This window comes from Chiloscyllium punctatum, chromosome 25, assembly GCF_047496795.1.
Source record: "Chiloscyllium punctatum isolate Juve2018m chromosome 25, sChiPun1.3, whole genome shotgun sequence".
NCBI classification, from domain to species: domain Eukaryota; kingdom Metazoa; phylum Chordata; class Chondrichthyes; order Orectolobiformes; family Hemiscylliidae; genus Chiloscyllium; species Chiloscyllium punctatum.
In genome coordinates this window covers 65,260,348-65,273,631 of record NC_092763.1, presented here as the reverse complement: position 1 = coordinate 65,273,631, position 13,284 = coordinate 65,260,348, and the positions used below count along the sequence as shown (strand labels likewise).

The following is a 13,284-nucleotide window of genomic DNA, read 5'->3' as shown; positions in this document are numbered from 1 at the left end:
GGAGTCTAAGGACCTGCATGTCTTTGGTGGAGTGAGAGGGGGAGTTGAAGTGTTGGGCTATGGGGTGGTTGGGTTGGTTGGTCCGGGTGTCCCAGAGGTGTTCTCTGAAACGTTCTGCAAGTAGACGGCCTGTCTCCCCAATATAGAGGAGGCCACATCGGGTGCAGCGGATGCAATAGATGATGTGTGTGGAGGTGCAGGTGAATTTGTGGCGGATATGGAAGTGTCCCTTGGGGCCTTGGAGGGAAGTAAGGGGGGAGGTGTGGGCGCAAGTTTTGCATTTCTTGCGGTTACAGGGGAAGGTGCCGGGAGTGGAGGTTGGGTTGGTGCGGGGTGTGGACCTGACGAGGGAGTCATGGAGGGAGTGGTCTTTTCAGAACGCTGATAGGGGAGAGGAGGGAAATATGTCCCTGGTGGTGGGGTCCATTTGGAGGTGGCGGAAATGACGGCGGATGATACACTGGACATGGAGGTTGGTGGGGTGGTAGGTGAGGACCAGTGGGGTTCTATCCTGGTGGCGGTTGGAGGGGCGGGGCTCAAGGGCAGAGGAGTGGGAAGTGGAAGAGATGCGGTGGAGGGCATCGTCGACTACGTCTGGGGGGAAAATTGTGGTCCCTGAAGAAGGAGGCTATCTGGGTGGTACGGTTTTGGAACTGGTCCTCCTAGGAGCAGATGCAGCGGAGACGAAGGAATTGGGAATATGGGATGGCGTTTTTACAGGGGACAGGGTGGGAGGAGGTGTAGTCTAGGTAGCTGTGGGAGTCGGTTGGTTTATAGTAAATGTCCGTGTCGATTCGGTCACCCGAGATGGAAATGGAAAGGTCTAGGAAGGGGAGGGAGGAGTCTGAGACGGTCCAGGTGAATTTGAGGTCGGGGTGGAAAGTGTTGGTAAAGTGGATGAACTGTTCAACCTCCTCGTGGGAGCACGAGGCACCGCCGATACAGTCATCGATGTAGCAGAGGAAAAGGTGGGGGGTGGGGCCAGTGTAGCTGCGGAAGCACAGTCCATTTTTAAGAATGAGAGAGATGTTCGCCTCTCTTAGAGGTGATGGAGGAGGCCATGACTATGTAAGTCTTTAAATTAAGCATTGGCCCTGACAAATACTTATAAATTTCTTATAGAGCTCACTGGGGAGCCATCAGGACCGGGCACCTTTCCATTCTGGAACTGCCTCACAGCCTCCTGCACCTCTGACAATGTGACATTGAGGAGAGACTATTATTCAGGGGTCACTCCCAGAAGGTCAAAATTCTTTAAAAAATGACTCCATCCTAACCCGCCCACTCTCACAGCTTTCAGCTTGGTATAATTCAGAGTAAAATTTCTGGAATGCTGCATTAATCCTTTTACAATCCTCGGTCAAATTTCCAGTGTCCTCCCTGATCGAGGTAATGGCCTGGGGAGGGAGAGGCGGGGGGGTGGAGGGGGGGCACTCCTTTTCCTAGCAAGATATGCTAGGTACTTGCCCTGCTTATCCCTATGCTCAAACAGCCTTTGACTTGCAAATGTAAGCTCCCTCTCAGCTGTCCATGTGAGCATGGAGTTCAGCGTAGACTGAAGCGCCGTGATCCTCTGCAGTTTATCCAGTGAGAGCCTGTCAAAGTATGCCTTTTCGGCTACTTTCAGACACATCTCAAGCAAACACTGCTGCTCACCCCTCTGTTGCTTCTTACTGGCTGAATAGGAAATAACCAACCCCCAGCATTGACTTTAGCTGTTTCCCAAAGAATGGATGGGCTACTTACCGAGCATAGACCATTCGTTTGTTAAGAAGATATTGGCGAGCCTTTGGACAATCTGTCTACTGTAGGGTGTATGAGACAATTGAAATCTCCTCCTACGTTGATTTGTTAAAAAGCAAGGTAAACCAGTCTAGAAAGTGCATCTGTCAAGAATTTAAGCAGGTGGGCCGGAATACAGTAAACACTTAAGATCCTGTATTCTTCCCCATGTATCAAAGCTTTAAGGATTACAAATCTCCCATTTGTGTCTTTAATCACTCTAATTACTTAAATGGGATATTCTTTCTAACTAAAATGGCCACCCCTCTACTCCTCGTATTGAAAGATGAAAAATAAACCTGGTCATACCCATTCTGTTGCAGCTTCAAATGCTCCGCATCATCCAAGTGTGTCTCATGTAATTAGGCAACATCCACCCTCTTCCTTTTAAAGCTGAAAAGTACCTTCTTTCTCTTGACAGATGAATGACTCCCCTTAATATTCCAGGTGCATCACTTAAACACATCCTTAGCCATAACCTTCTATAGCACCATTTAGATTCCAGAGAGAGAAGAACCTGAACTACGGATCACTGAGCTTCAATGCAAAAGAATCCACAAAACCCAAAAACTACACAAACTAAAATAACTACAGCCAACAAATCTACAAAACTTACAAAAACTATGTACAACAAAACAGAAAAACAAAAAATTGCCAAAAACACTGGTTGGAGGAATTCCCCCCCCATTCGAAGGGGGTACCTATACAGCCTACAACCCTACAAACCATCCCAACTGCCATCTCAACTCCTACCAGCTAGGGTCGTGCCACATACACCGACTACCCGGTAGAGAATAAAAATCACCCAGGAGCAAGGTTAATACTATAGACAAGTAAACTAAAAATAAATAAGTCACTCATCCCTTAATATAACTTAGAAATTAAAGATAAATACTCTATCCATCCTAGATATCATTTCACACAACTTATTATCAGAAAGGGGACTCCACCAAGTCCTCTTTAAACAAAAGCAAACCTGAACAGCTCTGTCCTCTACACCTATTCGGCCATTCGACTTAAGTCACCATGTCCACAAAATTCTTCACTTTCTTTGGCATGTCAAACAAATGTATGGATTCATTATAACTGATCTGAAACATCGCTGGATATCTTAAAGAATACTAGATCCCAAGCTCTCTCAATCTCCTCTTGATGCCGTTGTAGGACATCCTTTTCCAGACTACTGCCGCCGAGAAGTCTTGGGAAAACATGACCCTGGAGCCGCCATGTACCAATGTCTTCAAATCCCTCTCTTGGGCTTTTAGAGGCTCCCTTGACCCTCTGGTTATCTTTACAATGATGGAACCTTACCAGGACAGGGCACAGGCACTGATCTGCACCTGCCTTTCGTGACACAATCCAGTGGGCTTTTTCAATTGTTATCCTTCTCTTCTCAACCTCCAAACCAAGAATCTTGGGAACCACTTCTCAAAGAACTTCACCAGCTGCTCACCTTCCGGCCCCTCTCATATGCTAACAACACGCTGGTCCTTTCTTCTGCCTGTTTAAGGGATCATCTACCAGATCCAACAGACCCCGGGCCTATGTTTCCAGGGCTTCAATGCAGTTCTTGGAGGAGTCAGTCTCTGCCTCTACCCCTGCAGCCCAGCGCTTGAGCTCATTGGTCCTTTTTCTCAAGTCTTGCAGCATAGCAGTTACAGGAGTCAGCTTCTCATCAATTATTTCCAGGATCTGCTTCCCCAGGACCTCATGAGATTTGGCCAGCTCCTCAACTAGGGTCTGGTGACTAAGCAAACACACAGTTTCAGAGGGCAGGGCCATGGTCCTGGTCCTGGGTGAGCTCCCTCCTTTCTTCGGCATCCCCCAGCTGCAAAGACAAAGGTGAGTAGACTTTTTTCAGGTTTCTAGCTCCTTTACTATGTTTTACTCACAGAAAAGTGTTTTGGATGGGTTCTGACATAGCACGGAGCCCAGCAAACGCAATCCTAACAGAACGCCACCATCTTGGATCCTGCCGTGAATATTTTACTATTTTGTTGCTCAGCAGTGTGAGCAAAGTAGTCAGAAATGTAAGCAGGCTGACCAAATAGGCAGGTACAGTTGGAAGAGCTAAACTGAACACAGAATCACAGAAAATGTCTACAATCAAATGTCAAGGCCACAGTTAATAATTCCTGTTAGTTAATGCGCCAACCCTATTTTGCAAGATCATCACAGATGTTCTTAGATCAGATGGTATCAGTTCTGAATCTCTACGAACTCAGGTACTGAAAAGGTAGATCTCCACGACAGAGCTAGATAGATGTGCCAAAGCCTCAAGAAATAGTTGTTAGCATTTGGAAACTGGGACCCAATAGGTCATATTCATCCCTGTACTGCCACATAAAGTATGACATGTTCTGATTAGGTTGCTTAAAAATTTGGGCTTTCATTGCTAATGGGGATGTCAACTTTGACCTTCTGCCTCAGTCTCCTTTGGGAAAAGGAACTTCCATGAAACTTGTCTATGCGAAAGCAAGGTCATATATTCTCTATTGATGTCAGATATAGTTATGTAAATGCTGACTACAGGGCATGGAATTTCACTCAGGCTGTTTGACCAGCTTGGCAACTCTCCAACGAAACATCTGCTTAGGGATTCAAATCGGGAAACCTATTGGCATCAAGTTAAAAAAAAGGACAGAAATAAACAAATTAACCTATTAAACAAAAGTTCATCAAAATTTACATACCTAAAGAAAGAAAACCAAAATTTAAAATCGCCAGTTTGAGGCAAAACAAACTTCGAACTTTTGTACTTCACATTTGTGAAAGCAATCCCACATCAAGATGTTCTCTGAGGTTTCCCTCCTCAGATGCTGCAGTATTTACTTCTCTTTCTTTAAGAGGCAGTGAACCTCCTGTCTGCTACAGACCAGAGCTCCCTATGTCCAATACCCAAAAGGGAGCAATCTATAATCCAAGTAATTTTATTTGTACCCCCCCCCCATCTCAGTACATTTTCACAATCAAACTGGTAACATAATATTAAGTTGAAAAGAGGAAATAAAGCAAACAGCACAACCTGGTGTGGTAAAATATAATGGTATTTGTTTTTTAGACTTGTACTGTGGGTCACTGTGTTTCAGATACTATAGATAACACTAGGCTTGACAATGGAAAAGAACAAGGAGTGCTCTAAAATAAGAATAATTAATTGGAGGAGGGCCAATTTCAATGACATGAGACAAATCCAGCCAACATAAGTCTAAATTACAGGTTGACAGACAAAACTATAGCTGAACAATGGGCTGTCATCAAAGAGGAGATAGGTCTGATATCACAGGTCAGGCAGCATCCCAGGAGCAGGAAAATCGACGTTTCGGGCAAAAGCCTGATGAAGGGCCTTTGCCCGAAACGACGATTTTCCTGCTCCTCGGATGCTGTCTGACCTGGAAACTTTTCCAGCACCATGCTGATCTAAACTCTGGTTTCCAGCATCTGCAGTCCCCACTTTTGCATAGGTCTGGTATAGTCAAGGTAACTTCCATAAGCAGAAAAGGTAGGGCGACAAAACCCAGAGCTCCCTGAGTGATCAAATATGAAACAGGAAAGAGTACATATGACAAATTCAGGTGAATAATACAATGAGAATCAGATTTAATACAGAAGATTTGATGAAGAATTGGAAAAAACAAATGAAAGAAGCAAAGAGAGAGTGTGAGAAGAGAATGATAATGAACAGTAAAAAATCCAATACTGATATATAAATCATAAAATGATGGAAAAAGGACATAGCCAGAAGTCAAACAACACCAGGTTAAAGACTAACAGGTTTATTTGAAATCAAAAGCTTTCAGAGCATTGCCCTTGACGAAGGGGCAGCACTCTGCAAGTTTTGATTTCAAATAAACCTGTTGGACTATAACCTAGTGCCATGTGACTTCTGACCTTGTCCACCCCATTCCAACACCAGCACCTCTACGCCACAGAAAAAGGATAAGTTGGGTTGATTAGGGACCTAAAAGGAAACTTAGACGTGGAGGTGGGGTGCTGGTTGAGGTGCTTGATGTCTATGGTGGGAAATGCTGCCCAAATCATAGACGAAGAAGGGACAGCTGACACACTTAATGGATTTAAATTAGTAAAGAGGTGTTAACATGCTAGCTGTACATAAAGTTGCTAAACTATCAGGCCTCAATGAAATGTATCCAAGGATACTAAAGGAGGAATGGAAATGACAGAGGCAATGACAGTAATATTCCAAATCTCTGGCAACAAGGTTTTGCCAAAGGACTAGAGAATTGCATGTACACGATGACCCCCGTATCCACGAGTCTGGTTGCCGTGGTTTAAGTTACCTGCAGTTTACTGCAGCTCGAACATATAAAAGGGAACATTCCAGAACCATGGACCAGGGGACTGCTGGGAAGGTACGTTTCATATTTAAATTAACGGGTTCACACCTATTTGCAGTTATGGCCTTCCGCGGTAGCTCCTGGAATGTATCTCCCGCAGGTACGGGGGTGGGGGAGGGGTGGGGGGGGGGATGGTGGTGTGGAACTACTGTATTACACCCTTGTTCAATAACTCATTTAAGAATAAACCTAGCAACTACAGGCCAGACACTAAGCTTGGCAGTATGCAAACTTTAAGCAAGTATAACTCAAGACAAATGAATAGTCACTTGGGCAAATTCAAGAAGGAAATTCAGCCATGGATTTATTAAGAGAAAATTGTGTTTCACTAACTTTCTTGAGATAATGGAAAGGCTTGATGATGATAGTATAGTTGGTGTAAATAGACTTGCAAAAGGCATTTGATACATAACAGTCTTGTGAGCAAAGTTAGAACTGATGGCATAAAAGAGATAATAACAACATGGATAACTAACTGACTGAGTGGCAGGAAAGAGCTGGTAAAGGTGAGTTACACTGGCTGAAGGAAGGTTTAAAATATGGTTCCCTACAGGTTGGTGTTAAGAACTCCACACTTCTTGATATAAATTAATGACCATGGGATGGTACAATAGCTCAGTAATTAGCACTGTTGCCTCACGGTGCCAGGGATCTGGGTTCAATTCTACCCTTGTCTGCATGGGTTTCCTCTCATTGTCCAAAGATGTGCAGGTTAGGTGGATTACCTGTGCTAAATTGCCTGTAGTGTCGAGGGATGTGTAAGTGAGGTGGATTAGCCATGGGAGGTGCAGGGATAGGATAGGATGCCTGTCAGAGGGTTGGTGTGGAGTTTTTAGGCCAAATGACCCATTTCCCCACTGTATGGACTAAATTCTATTCCATCTAGGCCCTGATTTTCTCTCCTAGATTGAGTGAGCAGAAGCGGGAGATTGAGAGTTCCCAGCTGTGCAAAACAATCTTCAAAAATGGCCAGAAACAAAAACAGAAGTTGCTGGAAAAGTTCAGCAGATCTGGCAGCATCTATGAAGAGAAATCAAAGTTGATGTTTCGGATCCAATGACCCTTCCTCAGAATGGTTCTGAGGAAAGACCACCAGATATGAAATGTTAACTCTAATTTCTCTTCACAGATGCTGCCAGACTTGCAGAGCTTTTCCAGCAACTTCCATTTTTTGTTTGAGATTTACAGAATCTGCAGTTCTTCCAGGTTTTTATTTAAAATACCCCCACACTCTCTCCATTTTCAGTCTGGGAGCAAGGGCTGGATTAAACATTGGGACAGAGGATCTGGGAAGAACTGAGGAAGCTGCCAGTTGTGAAACTGGGCTGGGCAGAAAATGTCTTTTGGTCCTCCAGCACTGTTTTTAAAAAAAAATCCAAAATAAGCATGTTTTCAGCCCATCCCTTGACACCCTCAAACTCTCCCAGAGCTGATCCATGTTCACCCACCATCCTTTCCCATTCATCTACTATGTTTACTCACCTGTTATTCACAAGTATCTATGCACAATGAGAAAAAAGGAAAGTTCAATGACTTATGTTTTATGTTTCTGACTACATCTTGTTGAGAAAAATATATTCATTCATAGAAACTTTTCTTCACATCTTGACAGCTTTGACACTTCTTGACAGATCATGACAGGGTTGAGATACCTTTACATTTCTTAACAGTTCTTGACATGTTTTCACACTTTGATAGATCTTCATATTTCTTGAAATTTATTGATAAATTTGACAAATGCTTTAAAAGTTTAACAGTTCCAAACAGTTATGCACCCTTTGTGCACAATATTTTCGACAGTTAACAATTGCAATGGGTACCTGAAAAGCTACCCACAAACCATACCTGATCTTCCAAAGGATATTTGTGACCTAAACCCCACCCCCAAGTTGTCTGGGACCATATCCATAAGAGGGGTACACTGTCTATCCAAAGGAAATGTGCTGAGAAGATACCCACTCTGAGCTGCTCTGTCCTAAGCACTCTGGGTTCCATAGAGTCAGAATACCAAAATTGCTGTTTAAATTGTGAGCCACCTCCGGAAGTTGAGCAGTTGTGAAGCCCAAAACAACTCTACTCCTGCCCGCATTGATATGGGAGGTTCTGTGCTTAAGGGCAGGAATCCCAATTTTGGGTCCGTTTCAGCACATTGGAAAAGTTATACATGTATGTAGATGACGACTTTCAAGTCATTATTCATTTTCATCATAAACATTAAAAATAACCATTCATCACTTTTCCCCAACAAAATCCTTCACAGACACTCACTCACTATGGACTATCTTGACTTTTGAATTTCTTACTCACCTGATGAAGTTGCAAATGTTTCCTTTCAGTGAGTTTCTATACATTCACTCAATGTAATTATCTATCTCTTCCACTCATACGCAATACGGGTAACCAACTTAATGTTCTCAATTATCCTTAAGACAAACCCAGGACCGTTCTCAGCCTTTCTTTTTGGGCTGCTAAAACATCCAAAGGCTCCTTTCCAGCCTGAAGACTTCTACAAACTAAACTTGTCCTACCTCTCGTCATGTTCTTCTAAACTGAAAACCTGATTGTGGCTTCTGAACATGTATCTTTTCTGTGGATCATAAAACCTGATGTCATCAATATACAGGAATTATCTCAACAGGTACATTGTTGAATCATTTTGCAAAATCATGTGATTTCTTGGTAAGTTCAGTGTTCCAAGTGAATGCACAACACTATCTTAAACAAATGTCACCTTCACAGAACTGAAAACTAAAATCCATTTCCCCCCATTTTTTGAATCCAAGTTTATAAATAATAATATTACATTACAAAGCTTCATCACGCTTCCCTTTTGAAAAATAAGGTATTTTGATCACAATATATTTTATTATTAGCAACATTCATATTTACAGTTAACAACCTGTATGGTTGCATTAAACTCCAATAAAACAGTTTCATTGTCATGGAATCTCTGAAAAAGACACTGAAGAGTTGTGGTCTACGTAAATCACAGTCAACAGAGAATTGTTGAATATGTGCTCTTCAAAATGTTGCAGTGTTTATACTAAAATCAGAGACTCTTTTCTCACAATTGAATATTTCTGTTGACACTCAGTTAATTTTCTTGGGAAAAAAACCAAACTGGTCATTTAAATCCTATCGTATTCTCCTGTTATACCAATACACCAATGCTAATGTCACTGGCATTACCAACCTTTTAATAATTATACGCTAGTAAAACTATTGCAGTAGGCTCAGCTTTAAAATTTTTATAAAGTTATCTATCATTCTTTTGTCCATTCAAAATTCTTGCCTTCCTTGAATAAACTTGTCAAAGGAGCCATAAGAGTGTGAAATTTGGAATGCACATGCAATGGGGAAGATGGTGGCATTGTGGTAATGTCACTGGACTAGTAATTCAGAACCCAGCTGAAAGACCTGAAGACATGGATTCAAATTCACTAGTCAAATTTGAACTTAATTTTTAAAAAGTGACAATAGAAAGCTAGAGCAATAGCAGCTATTGTCATAAAAAGCCAATTGGTTCCCTACTGCCTCTTAAGGAACGAAATCTGCAATTCTCATCTGGTCTGGCCTATTTATGGCTCCAGACCCATGTAATATGATTGATTTCTAACTGCCCTCTAGGTAGTAAATGTTGGCCTATCTAGTGATGGTCACATCCTATGAACAAATCAAAAATCTCTGCAAATTTCAATATATCACAGAATTTTCACTAAGGCATGGGAAAATCCAATATAGTCCTATTTTTTGCTGCTCTTGTCAAATTCACTTTTAGCCAAATTTATGATCAAATTGGCTCTTTGTAACTGATTAAACAGCTTATTCAAGTTATGTAAAGGTTCTCTCAAGTTTGGCCCATACAACCAGAACACTGATGTCTGCAACAAGTATTAGGTAATCTTTTGATGGCCGTGCTTATTAAATATGAAAAATTGCTGGTGCACTTTTCAGTCCAAATGGCATGGCTTTAGTTTGATGTGGTGCAAGTGCTATGAGAAAAGCTGATATTTCTTTGGTTGTGCTAGTCAAAGGCATCTTCCAATAGCCTTTTAACAAGTCAATTTTCATAACTAATTATGTTTGTCCAATTCTCTCAATACAATCTTGAAATCGTGGATTCAAATACAAATCTGCTTTTGCTACTACAATAACTTTGTGATCATTGATGTATGATCTTTGTTCCATCTGGTGTCAGCATCAACACAATAGGAGAGCTTTAGCTACTTTGACTCAATTCAACAATGTCATTCTCCATCATGAACTTAATTTCGGTCGCTGACTTGAGCTACCCTGTCTAGGCAGAGTCTATAAGGATGTTGCTTTATGGGTAACATACCCACATTAACATCATGTAAAGCCAAAGTGGTTTCTCCTGGCCTGTTCATACGAATTGATTTATAAATCTGTGATGTCTTTCATAAGTCCTTCAATAGTTTCTGAGAGATACCTAATATTCCATTTAACGTTTCTAAGTAGTTCCATTATGTCTAATCTGACCACTGAAGGGTCAAATTTTGAATTTTCAATTTCTGATTCATTTTCAAATCATATAACAATTATATTTCCCTTCCTATTTCTCTTACCACTGTAAATACACTTCTGTTCTGACTATCTTCCCTGTCACACTCTCACTTTAACATATTACCATTACAGACCTACATTTTTTTTCTCATGTTTGGCATACTCGTCACATAACTCTTCAGGGTTTTTTTTATTTGATAATGTCTGGTGAACTTTACAATTCCCCAAAGACAGGTAACAGTACTGAGTTCTGAAGAGCTGTCACTGGACCCAAAATGTTAACTCTGTTTTCTCTCCACAGATGCTATTAGACCTACTGAGTTTTTCCAATAATTCCTGTTTGTGATTCTGATTAGTAGCATCTGAGTTCTTTGGGCTTCTTTTCAAATAATACTAATGCTTAGTCTCCAGTAACAAAATTCCAAGCTTTGACCTTGTTATCTGCTCAAGGTTTCAGGATTTATTGAGCACTTTACATACTATGTTTAGACAACAAGCATGCTTTAATCTTTTACACAACTAAAACCCATTTTTCTCTTATCAGACATTAGAGACAACTAGCAGCCATTAGCCATAAGGAAGCCAGTGCCTAAGACCCTGAAATGGGGGGGACTGTGGTGTCATAATAATGTTATTAGATTAACAATCCAGGTGCCCAGGTTAATGTATTGAGGTGGATGGGTTCAAATCCCACCAATGCTGTTGATGGCATTTAAATGCAGTTCATGAAATCTGGAATTGAAATTTGATAGTTATAAAAACACATCTGGTTCACTAATGCCATTTAAGGAAAATCATCTGTTGCCTTTGTCTAGTCTGTCACTGCAGATAAACAGCAGTGTGATTGACTCTTAACTGCCCTCTGAAATGGCCTAGAAAGCCTGTCAGCTCTCAGGCAATCAGATATGGGTAACAATTGCTGGCCTTGCCTGTAATACCCTCATCCAATGAAAGAATAAATTTAGTTCCACCCCAACCTCTGAGGGAGAAGTCACTGAAGCCTGAGAGGATGTGCTGGCAGAGCTTTCAGCTGTCCCTCCCACTAACTCAAAGACTTTCTCCCCGGGAGCATTGATAGGGTGAAATGACAAGGATCTTTACCCTAAGGTGGAGGAGTTCAACACTAGGGGGCATATGTTTAAGATGAGAGGAGAAAGTTTTAAACAGGGATGAGAGGCAACATTTTTACACAGAGTGGTTCATGTGTGGAATGAACTTCCAGAGGGAATGATGGATGCAGGTACAATTACAACATGTAAAAGTAATTTGGATAATTGCATGAATAGGAAAGGTTTGGAGGCATATGGGCCAAAAGGAGGCAATTGGGACAATTTAGCTTGGAAACATGATCAATTTGGACTAGTTGGAACGAAAGGTCTGTTTCCACGCTGTATGATTCTATGATTGGGTTTGAGAGCACAATATGGTGAGTGCATCATTGACACATCTCCACAGCTGGGTGAGGAAGAAAGCCAGAGAAATCGGGCACTCAGAGCACCCCCACAGATCTGGCACATCCTTGCTCCAGACAGAAGGAAATCCCATGGTCTCAAAATGTACAGAGATACCTTTACAAAATAAAGGAGATGGATGGCTTCCCCTCAGGACACTCCAGGATGACAAAGACCATCCATCCCCCCCTTTCTTGTGATCTCAAAATTTACAAAAATTAAGCAACTTTTCCTGCAGTGTCATAATTGAGATTAGGTGTTGTTTCCCATCACTAATTCATGATGTCAGTTTTCTTTTTGCACATGACTCTTTGGTGGCACCTGCAGGAAGCAAATAAATGTGTCACATCCATTTCAAACATCCAAATTCCCAAATTATAACAATATATAATACACACCTTTAGCTCTTTAATTCATTGCTCAAATCAAGCTGCCAAAATACTGGTCGTTGTGTATTCCAAGTGACTATCAATTGTCTTTCTCAAGCTGATCATTCCATAGGTGACCTTTCACCTCCAACATGAGAAGTTATTACAGAAATGTGAATAAAACAGAAGAATGCTTTGATGCTTCATTACGTTTCAGTGCCTACTGATTAAAAATGGTAATTCTGAGGTAGCTGGTTTTGAACATTTCATTGTGATTGTTAGGTGATCACAGCGGACATTTTAGTTTGTCAATGTCTTTTTGAAAACATGTTGTAGTCCTAGAATGTCTTGGATATTAAAGTCAAATGACGAACGTGGAACATTGATAGTCTATTTCCACTCAGATTGTTACAGTCTGTTTGTGAAAGGCCCCACTGGATGAGAAGTTCAAGAAGGTATCACATTTGCCACAGTAACAGAGGATACCATTTGTAATTTTGATAAAACTGTACTCAACCATGTTGAGGACATGTCTTAAAGTATCAACACCAGCAATAAAGGTGACACTCCTAACCAGAAACACCATTCATCCAACACCAGTCCCTGTTCCCTTCCCTAGCCCTTTCATGAGAATATATTGCAAGACCCAAATGCAGCACAGGTTCTATCTTGTGAATTATTTGCTCGTTTTTCTACCTTAGTTAGTTAAGCTGGTATGTTTGTTTCAGGGGCAATGCATTTCCTGAATCACTGGATCGATTTGCCTGAAAGTAAAACGTTAAAAATTCAATAATCCTATTT

General features: G+C 41.4%; 1 protein-coding gene across 1 annotated transcript in view; it reads right to left on the bottom strand.

Moving 5' to 3' along the window:
* LOC140495682 (cytokine receptor common subunit gamma-like) overlaps window positions 1–13,284 on the bottom strand; it is a 62,246-nt gene that overhangs the window by 20,567 nt on the left and 28,395 nt on the right. The window lies entirely within an intron of this gene.